Source organism: Arachis ipaensis, chromosome B9, assembly GCF_059453495.1.
Source record: "Arachis ipaensis isolate K30076 ecotype BB chromosome B9, ASM5945349v1, whole genome shotgun sequence".
Taxonomy (NCBI): domain Eukaryota; kingdom Viridiplantae; phylum Streptophyta; class Magnoliopsida; order Fabales; family Fabaceae; genus Arachis; species Arachis ipaensis.
In genome coordinates, this window is record NC_142444.1 from 34,118,514 (window position 1) to 34,136,593 (window position 18,080).

General features: G+C 37.8%; 2 pseudogenes; both read left to right on the forward strand.

Annotated features, from left to right (window-relative positions):
- Positions 1-720: 720 nt before the first annotated feature.
- On the forward strand, positions 721-3,291 carry LOC107615333 (pentatricopeptide repeat-containing protein At3g09040, mitochondrial pseudogene; annotated as a pseudogene).
- Positions 3,292-6,948: 3,657 nt separating this feature from the next.
- On the forward strand, positions 6,949-9,122 carry LOC107615332 (pentatricopeptide repeat-containing protein At3g09040, mitochondrial pseudogene; annotated as a pseudogene).
- Positions 9,123-18,080: the final 8,958 nt, after the last annotated feature.

Genomic DNA, 18,080 nt, shown 5'->3' on the forward strand with positions numbered 1-18,080 from the left:
GGAGGATGAGCTTTCAACGGCGGGCACCTGCAGGAACCGATGAGGAACAGGATGATGATTATAAAGAGAAACAATAGAGATGACGTCGTCACCAATGACGGCAGCATTTTTTGAGAGGAGAGCCTTAAGGGTCATTTCTTCGAACGGGTGGTGCTTATGGTGAGGTGGGTCTCTTTGAGAGGGGGTTAGGATTATGTCTTTCCAGACATTATGGACAATTCTGGGCGGAAGAAGAAGGGATGAAGAAGGATTTGAGGGATGAGAGGTGGTTGTTGTTGTGGTGAGGCATCGCGTCTGAAACGAATTCAAAGGAATTTGGATGAAATCGAGAAATTGAATTGAAACATGAAGGTATCTGGTGAGAAAGAGGGTAGGGGAAGAAGTGGAGGGCCATCACGAAGAGGAAGAAGGCAACAAGCAGCTAGGTTTAGTTCTCAAGTTTATATGGGGGTAATTTTAAAATATAAAAAATTTGTATCTTTTATGGTAATTTTTAATAAATTATAAATAAATTAAATCTAGACCATTAGAACAATTATTAATCTAATCCAATGCGTTAAATTTTATGGTGCATTAGATAAACTTAAAATACTTGAGCTGATTTTAGACAAACTCTTTTTTCAATAGGACCCTTACCCATTTCCTTTCTTTCATTTTCACAGCATGCAATACGCATCTATGCAATAGAAGCATTACCAAGGTGGTTTTGTTTGTTTGTTGATGCGTCTTGCAGTTGCACCTCAAGTCCAAGGTTTCTTATTCTTAAGACCTTATTCACTCACCATTCAGCACTTGCTTTCCCCTTCTCCTCCTTCCATCTCACAAGTCTACGACGACCTTCTCTGCATTTTCTTTCGCTTACAACAAACAAAAACTAATCTCCATCACCATCACGACTACCATGTGTTCGACAATATTTCCAACCACGGCGACAGGGAAATGGCCAAAGTTGTTCATGCACACGCCATCAAACACGACATTTCCTCTGATGGCTTCCTCACAAGTGCCACCATTGATCTGTACGCTGCTGCCGGCAATGTCCCTTTCGCTCAAAGGCTCTTCCACCAGCTCCATCCTCGTCAGAGACATTTATCCGCTTATAATTCTATCATTTCCATGTACTCAAGGCAGGGATTATTCCAAAATGCACTCCGTTGTTTCGTTTCTATGATGCGTTTCGGCCAGTTGCCTAACCAATTCACGCTCGCTATAGCTCTCTCTGTTTGTTCAAAGCTCAGGAATGTTGAATTCGGCACGCTGCTTCACTCCTATGTGATCAAGGCAGGTTTTGAGTCCAATCCATTCTACCAAGGTGCTCTTATCGATCTCTACGCCAAATACGGCTTTCTCTGCCATGCTAGCGCCATATTTGACGCCGTAGTCCACTTGGACACTGTTTCTTGGACGGCTTTGATTTCTGGTTATGTTCGAGCCGGATTGCCACTGGACGCCCTCCAGGTGTTTGACAAAATGCAGATAGCTGGCTGCTCTCCTGACCAGGTGATTTTTGTGATTGTTCTCAATGCTCTTGTCAATTTGGGTAAGCTGGATGATGCCTGTAAATTGTTCTGACACATGCACACTAGCATTGTTGTGGCTTGGAATGCGATGATCTTTGATCATGCTAAGAGGGGCCATTATAAGGAGGCCATTGAGTTCTTTCTCGAAATGAGGAAGTGTGGTATAAAGTCCTCAAGGTCCACGCTGGCAAGTGTTCTTAGTGCGATTACTAGCTTAGCTGCGTTGGATTATGGGTTACTAGTCCATGGAGAGGCTATCAAACAAGGTTTGGATTCTCGTATATATGTGAGAAGTTCTTTGATCAGTATGTATGGGAAGTGCGAAATGTTAGATGCTGCAAAGCAAGTATTTGATGTCATGTCTGAGAAAACTATGGTCACTTGGAATGCCATGCTGGGAGTTTATGCAGAGAATGGTTATTTCAACCATGTAATGGAGCTATTATTTGATATGACACGACGTAACATTGAACCGGAAGAATTTACTTTCTCTAGCATTTTGAGTTCATGTGCTTGTTTTGAAAGCTTAGAAATTGGTCGTCAGGTGCATTCAGTTGTTATCAAGAGAAGTTTTGTAAACAATTTATTTGTGAACAATGCATTGGTAGAGATGTATGCCAATGCTTGGGCTTTGAAGGAAGCTAGGAAACAGTTTAAGCGCATGAAAATCCGAGATAACATTTCTTGGAATGGCATTATTGTTGGATACATGCAGGAAGAAGAGGAAACTGATGCTTTCAAAATATTCAACAGAATGAGGTTATATGACATAGTACCTGATGAGGTAGCTTTGGCAAGCATCCTTAGCGCTTGTGGAAATGTTAAGCTATTAGAAGCAGGATTAAAATTCCATTGCTTAGAAATTAAGTTGGGATTAGAAATAAACTTTTTGTTGGAAGTTCTCTTATTGACATGTATTCTAAATGTTGTTCCATTGAAGATGCACGAAAAATCTATTCTAGCATGGCTGAATGGAGTGTGGTATCCATGAATGCTCTGATTTGAAGATATGCTCTGAAAAATATAAAAGAAGCTATTAATCTTCTTAGTGAGATGCTGGCATTGGGGCTCAAGCCATCTGAAATTAAATTTTCAAGCCTGATAGATGCTTGTAAGGGTTCTCAGGAAATTCCAGGGTTGCAGATCCACTGTGCTATAGTTAAGAGTGGTCTTTTATGTGGTAGTGAGTTCTTAGGTACCTCTTTGTTGGGCATGTAAATGGACTCACAAAGGATTGTAGATGCCAACTTACTTTTCTCAGAGTTTTCGAACCTTAAAAGCATTGTTATGTGGACTGCTTTAATTTTCGGGTATACTCAAAATGATTGCTATCACGAGGCCATAAATTCATACCGAGAAATACGGGACAACAGTATCTTCCCTGACCAAGCAACATTTGTTTCAGTTCTTCGAGCTTGTGCTCTCTTATCGGCATTGCAAGATAGGAAAGATATACATTCTCTAATATTCCACACTGGCTTTGACTTGGATGAGTTAACCAGCAGTGCACTCATAGATATGTATGCTAAATGTGTGGATGTTAAAAGTGTTGTGCAAGTTTTTAAAGAAATGGGTACTAAAAAAGATGTGATTTCTTGGAACTCAATGATAGTTGGATTTGCAAAAAAGGGGTCATGCAGAAAGCGCTCTGAAGGTCTTCAATGAGATGGCTCACTCATGTGTTACACCAGATGATGTCACATTCTTTGGAGTGCTCACTGCTTGCAGCCATGTAGGGTGGGTTTTCGAGGGCTGGTGCACGAAATTGTGATATCTAGGCTCGAATCCCTGGCAACGTGAGCAACTTGGTACGCGTAATCGTGATTACACTTTAATTATGTAAAATTCATGGCTCTTTCTTTCCCTGGAAATGGCGCCAAGAACATGGTGCCAATACCATGGTTCACAACTTCGATACAACTAACCAGCAAGTGCACTGGGTCGTCCAAGTAATACCTTACGTGAGTAAGGGTCGAATCCCACGGAGATTGTTGGTATGAAGCAAGCTATGGTCACCTTGCAAATCTCAGTCAGGCAGATATAAATTGATAATGGTGTTTTCGAATATTAATTAATAAAATAGGGATAGAGATACTTATGTAAATCATTGGTAGGAATTTCAGATAAGCGAATGGAGATGCTTTTCGTTCCTCTGAACCTCTGCTTTCCTGCTATCTTCATCCAATCAGTCTTACTCCTTTCCATGGCTGGCTTTATGCAAGGGCATCACCGTTGTCAGTGGCTACATCCCCTCCTCTCAGTGAATAATATACTCACGCACCCTGTCACGGCACGGCTATTCATCTGTCGGTTCTCGATCATGCTGGAATAGGATTCACCCTCCTTTTGCGTCTGTCACTAACGCCCAGCACTCGCGAGTTTGAAGCTCGTCACAGTCATTCAATCATTGAATCCTACTCGGAATACCACAGACAAGGTTTAGACTTTTCGGATTCTTGAATGCCGTCATCATTCTAGCTTGCGCCACGAAGATTCTGGTTAGGATATCTAAGAGATATTCATTCTAGCTTATTTCATGTAGAACGGAAGTGTTTGTCAGGCACGTGTTCATAGGGGAGAATGGTGATGAGCGTCACACATAATCATCACCTTCATCACGTTCTTGGGTGCGAATGGATATCTTAGAAGCGAAATAAGATGAATTGAATAGAAAACAGAAGTACTTTGCATTAATCTTTGAGGAACAGCAGAGCTCCACACCTTAATCTATGGAGTGTAGAAACTCTACCGTTGAAAATACATAAGTGAAAGGTCCAGGCATGGCCGAGATGGCCAGCCCCCATGGTCTAAGAACAATGCGTTCCAAGATGGTTTACACTGATCAAAGATGGTTCAAAAGATGCCTAATACAATAGTAAAAGGTCCTATTTATAATAAACTAGCTACTAGGGTTTACATGAGTAAGTAATTGATGCATAAATCCACTTCCGGGGCCCACTTGGTGTGTGCTTGGGCTGGACTTTGAGTGTTACACATGTAGAGGTCCTTCTTGGAGTTGAACGCCAGCTTTTGTGCCAGTTTGGGCGTTCAACTCTGGTTTTGGATCCTTTTCTGGCGCTGGACGCCAGAATTGGGCAGAAAGCTGGCGTTGAACGCCAGTTTACGTTGTCTATTCTTGGCCAAAGTATGGACTATTATATATTGCTGGAAAGCCCTGGATGTCTACTTTCCAACGCAATTAGAAGTGCGCCATTTTGAGTTCTGTAGCTCCAGAAAATCCACTTTGAGTGCAGGGAGGTCAGAATCCAACAGCATCAGCAGTCCTTCTTCAACCTCTGAATCTGATTTTTGCTCAAGTCCCTCACTTTCAGCCAGAAAATACCTGAAATCACAGAAAAACACACAAACTCATAGTAAAGTCCAGAAATGTGAATTTAACATAAAAACTAATGAAAACATCCCTAAAAGTAACTAGATCCTACTAAAAACATACTAAAAACAGTGTCAAAAAGCGTATAAATTATCCGCTCATCAAGGGCCGTCAAATTTTTTATCTCATGGTGAACTGTTATGGCATTGAACCCATGGTTGATCACTATGCTTGCATTGTGGGTGTTCCTGGTCGCTGGGGTAATCTTAAAGAAGGTGGAGAGTTCATCGACAATCTAAATATCGAACTGAATGCTATGATTTGGGCCAATTTATTAGGAGCTTGCCGAATTCATGGTGATGACATAAGGTGAGAGTGAGCAGCTAATAACCTTATTAAGTTAAAACCTGATAATTCTTTCCCATATGTATTGCTTTCTAATATGTACGCTGCATCAAGACATTGGAATGAAGCTAGATCCTTGAGGAGAACTATGATACAGAAAGAAATCCAAAAGATGTCTGGGTGTAGCTGGATTGTTGTAGGATAAAAGACAAACTCATTTGTTGCAGATGATATATCACATCCTAATTATGCTAAAATTTAACATTCTTTGAAGCATTTGACAGCACTCATAAGAGACAACAGATTCTAGGATGATAGAATTTTATTTATTGGTTAAATTTAATTTTTCACAGTAAGAGAAAATTAAACAATCAACTCAGATTTGCATTCTGACAAACAACAAATCGTACATATATTCCATTGTTCCTGCTTACTGGCAAATGGAAAGCATTATATTATTATTTGCATTACTTATGAACTATTTGTTGTCAATTTGTTATGCGTATTCACGTGTTTGAATATAAGTTTCTGGTTAGAACCTGATAAATAAAAAGTAAGCTCTCACGTTACCTGGATTAAGCTCCTCTAATTTTATTCCTATCTATATTTTTCTTGACTTTTAACACTTTAACAATCCACATAAAATAAGTTAGAATCTTATTAATTTGTGACTCACACTGCAAGAAGCAACAGTTCCTTACCTCCTTGTTGCTATGATGTTGCACTGATTTATTTGTTTTCTCACTACATGTACATGGTAATTTAATATAATTAGGAGCCATATATATATATATATATATATATATATATATATAATTGAAGATGTCTCCTTCTATTTTATTCTTCCCTAATGTCTCATATTAAATATTAAGAATGGGGAATAATATAGGAAGGGAGTATGGGACACACCAAATTTTGTGAACAAGGTCCCATATACTTATATTTATGCTAGCGGAGTTTGTCACAAAGAGGAAGTGGAATCACTGGACAAAACTGTTACTAATATTACCTAAGCATGGTAATGTCTCAAAATTAAAAATTTTATAAAGTACTTGTAATAGGGTTACATTATCTAATAATTGCATTTGGAAATTGGAATAATTTTTATTTTAAGTGGGACTTGGAAAGACTGAACATGAATAAATTTTATAAGCTTTTTATAGTTTTTGGTCTAATTGCATTTGAAGTAGCTTCCTTCTTTCAGTTCTTTGACCTTTAGGTTTGAAGTTATTAATTGTAATTAAAGCTTAAATTGTCTGGTGGAACTTTGAAGTTATTAGATGCACATTTTCAATATATTTTTTAAAGCCTAAATTATTGTTCTAATTGCATTGGCGCCTATAAAACAGGGGATTAACTTTACTTCTATTGTAATTATTTTAGTATCATCCTTTTTTGATACTCCTTAAAAAGATACTACTGAAATGTAAGTGTCACAGTCCTTAAATTATTCTCAATACCTAACCTATTGATTTGAAATAGTTACAAAGTTTATCTTTCCATGTTATTACTTTAGTCCTTAAGGAAGATTATAAAATTTGTCTTTTGCGTTATGATTTAAGTCTTTTAAAATAATAAGATTAACATATAGTGAATTAGCGACACAACATTTTATATGGACTAAAATGTGATTAGCCGCTAATAGTTTTCTTTAAATAGGACCCTTACCCAATTTCTTTCTTTCATTTACATAGCACGCAATACACATCTATGCAATAGAAGCATTAACAATGTACTTTTGTTTGTTTGTCGATGCGTCTTGCAGTTGCACCTCAAGTCTAAGATTTCTTATTCTTAAGACCTTATTCACTAACCGTTCAGCACTACCCTTTCCATTCTCCTCCTTCCATCTCACAAGTCTACGATGACCTTCTCCGCATTTTCTTCCGCTTACAACAAACTAAAACAAATCCCCATCACCATTACGACTACCAAATGTTCGACAATATTCCCAACCATGGCGACGGGGAAATGGCCAAAGTTGTTCATGCACACGCCATCAAACACGACATTTCCTTTGATGGCTTCCTCACAAGTGCCACCATCGATCTGTACGCTGCTGCCGGCAATGACCCTTTCGCTCAGAAGCTCTTCCACCAGCTCCATCCTCGTCAGAGACATTTATTCGCTTATAATTCTATCATTTCCATGTACTCAAGGCAGGGGTTATTCCAAAATGCACTCCGTTGTTTAGTTTCTATGATGCGTTTTGGCCAGTTGCCTGACCAATTCATGCTCGCTATAGCTCTCTCTATTTGTTCAAAGCTCAGAAATGTTGAATTCGGCAGGTTGCTTCACTCCCGCGTGATCAAGGCAGGTTTTGAGTTCAATCCGCTCTGCCAGGGTGCTCTTATCGATCTCTATGCCAAATGCAGCTTTCTCCGCCATGCTAGCGCCATATTTGACACCGCAGTCCACTTGGACACTATTTCTTGGACGGCTTTGATTTCCGGTTATGTTCGAGCCAGGCTACCGCAGGACGCCCTCCAGGTTTTTGACAAAATGCAGATAGCTGGCTGCTCTCCTGACCCGGTGGTTTTTGTGACTGTTCTCAATGATCTTCTGAATTTGGTTAAGCTGGATGATACCTGTAAATTGTTTCAAGACATGCACACTAACAATGTTGTGGCATGGAATGCGATGATCTCTGGTCATGCTAAGAGGGGCCATCATAAGGAGGCTATTGAGTTCTTTCTCGAAATGAGGAAGTGTGGTATAAAGTCCTTAAAGTCCACACTGGCAAGTGTTCTTAGTGTGATTTCCAGCTTAGCTGCGTTGGATTATGGGTTACTAGTCCATGGAGAGGCTATCAAATAAGGTTTGGGTTCTAGTATATATGTGGAAGTTCTTTGATCAGTATGTATAGGAAATGCGAAATGTTAGATGCTGCAAAGCAAGTATTTGATGTCATGTCTGAGAAAAATATGGTCACTTGGAATGCCATGCTAGGAGTTTATGCACAGAATGGTTATTTCAATCATGTAATGGAGCTATTCCTTGATATGACACGACGTAACATTGAACCGGACGAATTTACCTTCACTAGCATTTTGAGTTCATGTGCTTATTTTGAAAGCTTAGGAATTGGTCATTAGGTGCATTCAGTTGTTATCAAGAGAAGTTTTACAAACAATTTATTTCTGAACAATGCATTGGTGGATATGTATGCCAAGACTAGGGCTTTGAAGGAACCTAGAAAACAGTTTGAGCACATGAAAACTCGAGATAACATTTCTTGGATTGCCATTATTGTTGGATATGTGCAGGAAGAAGAGGAAACTGATGCTTTCAAAATGTTCAACAGAATGAGGTTACATGGCATAGTACCTAACGAGGTAGCTTTGGCAAGCATACTTAGCGCTTGTGAAAATGCTAAGCTATTAGAAGCAGGATTGTAGTTCCATTGCCTGGCAGTTAAGTTGGGATTAGAAATAAACCTTTTTGTTGGAAGTTCTCTTATTGACATGTATTCTAAATGCTGGTCCATTGTAGATGCATGAAAAATCTATTCTAGCATGCCTGAATGGAGTGTGGTATCCATGAATGCTATGATTTTAGGATATGCCCTGAAAAATATAAAAGAAACTATTAATCTTCTTAGTGAGATGCTGGCATTGGGGCTCAAGCCATCTGAAATTACATTTGCAAGCCTGATAGATGCTTGTAAGGGTTCTCAGGTAATTCCAGGGTTGCAGATCCACTGTGCTATAGTTAAGAAGGGTCTTTTATGTGGTTGTGAGTTCTTAGGTACCTCTTTATTGGGCATGTATATGGACTCAACAAGGATTGCATATGCCAACTTACTTTTCTCAGAGTTTTTGAACCTTAAAAGCATTGTTATGTGGACTGGTTTAATTTCTGACTACATAATTTGTGACTCACACTGCAAGAAGCAACAGCTCCTTGTTACTATGATGTTGCACTGATTTATTTGTTTTCTCACTACATGTACATTGGTGATTTAATATAATTAGGAGCCATATCTTATATATATTATTATTGAAGATGTCTCCTTCTATTTTGTTCTTCTCTAATGTCTCTTATTAAATATTAAGAAAAGGTACATCCAAGTTGTGGAATAAATAATACAATGAGGGAGTACGGGACACACCAAATTTTGTGAACAAAGCCCCCACATGCTTATATTTATGCCGGCATAGTTTGTGACAAAGAGGAAGTGAAATCATTGGACAAAACTATTATAAATATTACCTAAGCATGGTAATGATTTAAAAAGATACTACTAAAATGTAAGTGTCACCGTCCTCAAAATTGTTGTCAGTACCTAACCTATTGATTTGAAATAGTTACAAAGTTTATCTTTCCATGTTATTACTTTAGTCCTTAAGGAAGATTATAAAATTTATTTTTTGCGTTATGATTTAAGTCTTTTAAAATAATAAGATTAACATATAGTGAATTAGTGACACAACATTTTATATGGACTAATGTAAGACCCAGAACTTTTGAAAATTCTTATTATGATCAAGTCTCAAATCATATAATTATTTATAGCCTTAATTTCAGAGATTATTTTATAAAAGATAATTAAGGCAAGTTGTGATTTATTGAATTTGAGACAAGTTATGATTTATTATCTAATTTTATAATTATTGGATTATTTTCTATATTTAAATTATAAAGTTGGTAGTTGTGAAATAATAAGGATTTCTATATGATTTGGATTAAATAATTAATATTTTAAATATTAATACTGTTATTTTGAAAAATAGAGAAATTAATTATATTATTTCTAAATTTTAGATTTGGGCATTTTATGGAAAATAATTTATAAAATTGGTGAGCAAATAGTAATTTCTATATGCAATTAGTATTGGATTTAATGTGGGTTTTAATTATTATATTATTCTCAATTTTATGTGAAATTACCAGAAGGTCCCTAACCCTAATTTTTGAAAATGAAATCCTAATCCTGAAACCCTACCCCGTGACCCGGTTACATTCTCCCCCAACCCAGCAGCAGCAACACAAATGCTCCCCCTTTCCTCAAACCAAAACACACAGCAGCTCCAGCCTCACTTCACCCTCTTCCCTGCGCATCCCACACCCATTGATAGTAGAAGGGAAACTTGGCACCGCCAAACAGAGAAGGAAGGGAGAGGGAAGAGTTGCTCGCGCCATCACCTGCTGCTGCTACCCAATCCGCGCCGCCATGGTCGTCCCGTCCACAGAGCCATGAATCGCGCCTCTGTCACCGAGAGGAGGAGGGAGGAGACGCGTTGCTGGAGGAGCCACCCAGTAACTGTTCCGTCGTGCAGCCACTACGGCCCATGCCGCCTTCGTCGTCTGACGTTAGGATTTTTGCCAGTAAAGAATGTCATAAAAACAGTCGCGTTGTAGATATAGTCTCTAAACCGACAGAAATCCCTTCGTACAAACGTTTTGGTTGTCACAAGTAACAAACCCCTTTTTAAATTGATAACCGAGTATTAAACCTCGGGTCGTCTTCTCAAGGAATTGCAGGGAAGTATGTTCTTATTATTGGTTATAAAGATTGTAAATTGGGGGTTTTGGAAGTAAAGTGGGAATATGTTATATGACAAGTAAAATAAAATAATAATAATAAAATCTCTTGGCAAGGTATAAGAAATTGGAAGTCCAGACTTAGTTATCCTTATCAATAACAATGAAAGTTGAATCTTAATTCCACTTAGTTAACCTTTACTAAAGCAAAGGAAAGTCAAGGGGCAAATTGGTTTGATCTTCGAATCCTATTTATTTCCTAAGAAAAGCTTGGGATTATTGAAGTTCAACTCAATTGGCAAGATAACAATTAACAATTATGCTATTAAGTTGGATAATTCCTGAGTTACTGAGTTCTTAACCAAGACCAAAAGGGAAAAAGTAAATCTATTGGAATAAGAATGCCTTCAGATGGGAAGCAAAAATCATGTAAATAAAAGAAAGCAATATTAAACTGAAATACCTCAAATTGCATTAACAAAAGAACTTAAATCTGACATAGACATGCATGGAAAAATAAATAAAAGAACATTGAACCTGGATTGAGAGTCATTCCTAAAACTAAGAGAAGTCCTAAATCCTAATCCTAAGAGAGAGGAGAGAACCTCTCTCTCTAAAAAACTACATCTACTCCTAAAATTTGTGAATGTGTAAGCCTCTCTATGAATGGATGCATTTCCCCACTTTATACCCTCTAATCTGTGTTTTCTGGGCCACAAACTGGGTCAGAAACAGTCCAGAATTCGCTGGTTTCGAATTTTAATGCGCTGATTTTCGTCACTGCGACGCGGCCGCATGAATCACGCGGTCGCGTCGTCTAGCGTCAAGGGAACTATAACATATTATATATCAAATCGAAGCCCCGGATGTTAGCTTTCCAACACAATTGAAACCGCATTGTTTGGACCTCTTTAGCTAAAGTTATAGCCGTTTGAGTGCAGAGAGGTCAGGCTGGACAGCTTAGCAATTTCTCCAACTTTTTGCATTCCTTCCACTTTTGCATGCTTTCTTCCCATCCTCCAAGCCATTCCTACCTTATAATATCTGAAAACACTTAACACACATATCAAGACATCTAATGGTAATAAGAGAGGATTAATATTAACAATTATAAGTCCAAAGAAGCATGTTTTCAATCATAGCACATAATTAGGAAGGCAAATGCAAAACCATGCAAATAGTATAAATAAGTGGGTAAAGAGTTGATAAAATCCACTCAATTGAGCACAAGATAAACCATGAAATAGTGGTTTATCAACCTCCCCACACTTAAACACTAGCATGTCCTCATGCTAAGCTCAAGAGAAGCCATAAAGGTGAAGAGGAATGATAGAATGTATGAAATGCAATCCTATCTATATGAATGCAACTAAATGTGAAATGATTCTACCTACTTGGTTAAAAAGTAAATAAGCTCTTCAAGACAAACATAAATCAGATTTCACTAATTCAAATTATACAGTAAAAGACAAGTAAACTTGTAAGAAGATAGCTTATGAAAGCAGGGAACATAGAATTAAGCACTGAACCCTCACTGGTAGTGTATATCACTCTAATCTCTCAAGTGTATAGGGTTTTTCACTCTACTCTTCTCTAGTCATGCTTTCTAAACCTTGTTCTTCATCTAACCAATCAACAAATATTTAATGTACCAATGCAAACATCATGAGGTCTTTTCAAGGTTGTGATGGGGCTGAGGTAAAGGTGAGGATATATGTATGGGCAAGTGAGCTATAATATGAATCTTTAATTAACCTAAACTCTCACCTAATATACATATACTCTATATAACTTTAAAATCATACCTAACTACCCATAATTCTCACTTTTGTATAATTCCCATACTCATGTACCAAATTCTCTTTAATTTTTATCACATGTGCATTGATTTTTTATTAAACTTAATATTGGGGTAATTTTGTCCCCTTTATTTATTTATTTTTTTCTCTCTTTTTTTTAGAGAAATAAACATAACTTATCAATGCACATGAATTTTCTATTATTTTTCTATTTTAGGTTTTTCATGAGTAAGTTCCCAAATTCCCAATATTCAAATAAATTAGAAACATGATACATTCGCTTATTAACCCATGTTCCCACAGTTTTCCCACACTTAATTAACACACTATCTTAAGCTAACCAAAGATTCAATTGAGATAATTAGTTTGTTTTTCGCTTAAGGCTAGTTATGTGGTAAAATATAGAATAAATGGGGATTAAAAGGCTCAAAGTGGCTGACAAGGGTGATTTAAAGGGTAGGCTTATTTGGGATAAGTGAGCTAAAATCAAACAATGGCCTCAATCATATGCAAGCATGTAAATACACTAAATAATGGACATATAGATTGGAACAAAATATAGATTACAATTATAGAGAAGGGAAACACACAGGAATAAAAATTTATGGTTAAATAATGTAACCATGTAAATAAATTCAAAATCTCACAGGTTGTGTGTTCTTTGGCTCAAAAACCATGTTCCAAATACAACTCAAACAAATTTAACACAAAAATTTTGGTTTTAAATTAGTGAAAATTTTCAAAAAAAAATAGGATCTTAAGAAGAAACTTATTATTTTAACCAAGCAGTAACTAAATGCAAAAATCAAATAAACATGCAATTAAATATGCAAATGCAACAATTAACAAAGAAAATAAAATATTGGTGTTTGAGACAGGAAAGTACTAACCCATGGAGATCGGTATCGACCTCCCCACACTTAAAGATTGCATCGTCCTCGGTGCATGCTAAGATGTACAAGTGGATGGGTTGCTCCAACTGATGCCTTTCTCTATAGATTGTGCAAATTGACTTGCCTGTCTCCCTATGTAAACGTCTTCCGGTTCTCTTCCGGGTGGCCATCCTGAAAGAAAAAAGGGAAGAAGAGTAACCCAGAAATAAAGATAGGAAAATAAATAAAACATGAGTTGGTTAATGCCAAATAATAAGGGTCTCAATTACATGGTAGCTACAACATGCAAGTGAGAAAACAATAGAAGCCATGGCATACCAGTGATGCAAAATTTGCAACCATGGGAAAAAAGGTGGGTAATGAAAGACAATGTAAATTCATGTCAATGCAAAAAGAATATCAGTAATATAAAAATTAGCATTGATTTTAAATAATATTACCCAATCAGAATTAAACAAGTCACTAAGCACCAAGAAAATACCAGAAAAGAGGTAACAGTTGAATAAGAATATGTGAACACCAATAATAATTTTTAGAAAAATAAAAATATGCAATGAATGAAAGTATGCAAATAAATTAAATAAAATAGAATGGAAGTGAGAGAAAATAAGAAAGGAAGAGGAAAGAAATAAGAAAAGATAAGAAGAATAAGGATTCGGAGAAGAAAAGATAAGAAAATTGGCACTAATCTGGATAGGTTGTGCGACGCTGGCAACGCGGTCGCGTGGGTGACGCGATCGCGTGGTGCGCGATAAGGTTGGGCGATGCGGACGCGTGGGGCACATGATCGCGTGACTCGATTTGTGCTAGTGGCGCGAGTGCAGCCTCGCAGTCACACAACTCTCTGTTCGAAACTCTCTTTGCCAAAATTCTGGGTGATGCGGTCGCGTGGTTGACGCGATCGCGTGAATGGCCTTATCTTCAATATGATGTGGACGCATGGGGCACGCGTTCGCGTGGTGAGGCTTGGGCTTCCAACACGATTCCAACCCAACTCCAGCTCAACTTTCGGCCATGCACCCGGTTGACGTCGATTTTCAGGTCACGCGGTCGCGTGGGAGGCCATTATTCACAGGTGACGCGGTCGCGTCAGCGACGCGGTCGCGTCAGCGACGCGGTCGTGTGGGGTGATTTGTGCCATTGGCACACCTCCAGCGCTGCTCCTGCGAAACTCTCTGTTCGTTTTTATTTTTCTCCCATCTCCTTGCGACGCGGACGCGTCGCTGATGCGGTCGCGTCGCGTGCTCGCTTTTTTTTTTTTTGTAATCTGAAAAATGCAGAATACAGTGTTAATATGAATGTGATACAAAACTCCAGGTTCAATATAACAAAATAAAATAAAATTCAAAAACAAATAAAAAATGAAAAAGGACGATCATACCATGGTGGGTTGTCTCCCACCTAGCACTTTTAGTTAAAGTCCTTAAGTTGGACATTTGATGAGCTTCCTGTTATGGTAGCTTGTGCTTGTACTGATCCAGGAATCTCCACCAATGTTTGTGATTCCAATAACCTCCAGGGTCCCAAACTTGGCGCAGAAAGCCTTTAAGTAAGTTAAAGCAAGTGACAAGGCCCCAAGAGTACTGATTTCTAGATTGAATTTCGGGGTCCCAGACCTTGCCTTTGCACCCATCTTCTTGTTGATCATCATTTTTCCACTTGGGTGGTGAACAGTCAGAATTCTCACTGAGACATCCAAACAGCTTCCTAGACCCATTCAGTTGAGCTTTATACCAACCTTTGCGTTTAAACTTAAAGCTTCCAACCATAATGAACCTTGCAGGACAATTCTTACCACTGACCATTTTCCTCTTACTCTTAATGCCACAAAGAGCTCTAAGTTGACCATCCGTCTCCAGTAGCCCATATTCAAGTGGGATTAGAAAGCTATGGGATATGAATTTTACCCACTTGAATGTTGTGAAGGATGATGGCAACTTAGGAGGAGGTGTTTTTAATGAAATTGCAAGCTCCACTCCCTTGTGCTCTTCTCTGATAATTACCACCTCTTTGCAAGCTTCTTCAATTTCAACCTCTTCCTCTTGGTAGCTCTCTTTCAATTCAATCTCCTCTTCATTACTTTCCAAGGGCATGGGAGGTTATGCTTCTTCTTCTTGAATCTCCATCTCTTGATCAACCTCTTCCAAGTCTTCAACTATGATATGCTTTGGAGGTTGTACACCCTCCTCAGCATCAATTTCAACCGTCTTGGAAGGAGGCTCTATGTCTTGACTTTCCCATGGAGGTTCTGCATCTCCTAAGTCTTCAACCACTTCTTCTTCTTCTTGAACAATGACAGTTTCTTCTACTTGTTCTAGTACGAATTCATTCTCTGTCTTGTCCACTGGGGTTTCTGGTATCTCCTTCATGCTACGCTCTTCACTAGACTGTCCACATGGAGCTGTGGCCGATCCTTGTATATTTGAGCACCTAGAAGCCCATTGAATTAATGCTTGCCCCAGTTGTTGAACGGTTGCCTGACATCGATCCACTGTTTCCTTGAGACGATCCTTTGCCTCTTGATGCAATCGGCTTTCATAAATAGGATCATAGTGCTCTTGGATTGATGGATATGGAGATGGTGAATATTGAAGTGGTGGTTCTTGTGAGTAATTGGGTTGGAATTGGGGTGGTTTTATATATAGTTCATATGGCTCACAAGGTGGTTGGTATGGTGGTTGAGGGTTAGGGTCATATGGAGGTGAATGGCGGAAAGGGGCTTGTGAGTTTGGTGGTCCAAAGTTATGTTGAGGAGAGGGTTCATAGGCATATGGTGGTGGTTGTTGATAATCAAAAGAGTGCTCACCATAGCCATTGCCTTGATATGCATCACAGAATGGTTGTTGATAGTCCATTGGAGGTGGTTGTTGCCATGAGGGTTGATTAAATCCTTGTGGCTCCTCCCATCTTTGATTCTCCCAACTTTGATGCATATTTTCATTATAGTTTCCATTCCTAACAACAACATTGGAATCAAACTTAAAGCGAGAGGGGTGAGAATTCATAGTAACTAATAAAAATTTAAAAACAAAAATAAAAACAAATTGAAATTAAAAGGTTATTTAAAATTTGAAATTTTTTTTTAAATTTGAATTTTGAAAATTGATTTTTGAAATAAGATAAGATAAAAATTTTAAAATAAAAATCAATAACCTCTTAATTTAATAAAAATAAAAATAAAAATAAAAATAAAAACAAATCAAAAAGCAAATATTTACAATAACCAATAATAAGGCACACGTTTGCAATTCCCCGGCAACGACACCATTTTGACGTTAGGATTTTTGCCAGTAAAGAATGTCATAAAAACAGTCGCATTGTAGATATAGTCTCTAAACCGACAGAAATCCCTTCGTACAAACGTTTTGGTTGTCACAAGTAACAAACCCCTTTTTAAATTGATAACCGAGTATTAAACCTCGGGTCGTCTTCTCAAGGAATTGCAGGGAAGTATGTTCTTATTATTGGTTATGAAGATTGTAAATTGGGGGTTTTGGAAGTAAGGTGGGAATATGTTATATGACAAGTAAAATAAAATAATAATAATAAAATCTCTTGGCAAGGTATAAGAAATTGGAAGTCCAGACTTAGTTATCCTTATCAATGACAATGAAAGTTGAATTTTAATTCCACTTAGTTAACCTTTACTAAAGCAAAGGAAAGTCAAGGGACAAATTGGTTTGATCTTCGAATCCTGTTTATTTCCTAAGAAAAGCATGGGATTATTGAAGTTCAACTCAATTGGCAAGATAACAATTAACAATTATGCTATTAAGTTGGATAATTCCTGAGTTACTAATTTCTTAACTAAGACCAAAAGGGGAAAAGTAAATCTACTGGAATAAGAATGCCTTCAGATGGGAAGCAATAATCATGTAAATAAAAGAAAGCAATATTAAACTGAAATACCTCAAATTGCATTAACAAAAGAACTTAAATCTGACATAGACATGCATGGAAAATAAATAAAAGAATATTGAACCTGGATTGAGAGTCACTCCTAAAACTAAGAGAAGTCCTAAATCCTAATCTTAAGAGAGAGGAGAGAACCTCTCTCTCTAAAAAAACTACATCTACTCCTAAAATTTGTGAATGTGTAAGCCTCTCTATGAATGGATGCATTCTCCTACTTTATAGCCTCTAATATGTGTTTTCTGGGCCGCAAACTGGGTCAGAAACAGTCCAGAATTCGCTGGTTTCGAATTTTAATGCGCTGATTTCCGTCACTGCGACGCGGCCGCATGGATCACGCAGTCGCGTCACCTAGCTTCAGAGGAACTATAATATATTATATATCAAATCAAAGCCCCGGACGTTAGATTTCCAACGCAACTAAAACCACATCATTTGGACCTCTGTAGCTAAAGTTATAGTCGTTTGAGTGCAGAGAGGTCAGGCTGGACAGCTTAGCAATTTCTCCAACTTCTTGCATTCCTTCCACTTTTGCATGCTTTCTTCCCATCCTCCAAGCCATTCCTGCCTTATAATATCTGAAAACACTTAACACACATATCAAGGCATCTAATGGTAATAAGAGAGGATTAATATTAACAATTATAAGTCCAAAGAAGCATGTTTTCAATCATAGCACATAATTAGGAAGGCAAATGCAAAACCATGCAAATAGTATAAATAAGTGGGTAAAAAGTTGATAAAATCCACTCAATTGAGCACAAGATAAACCATGAAATAGTGGTTTATCATCGTC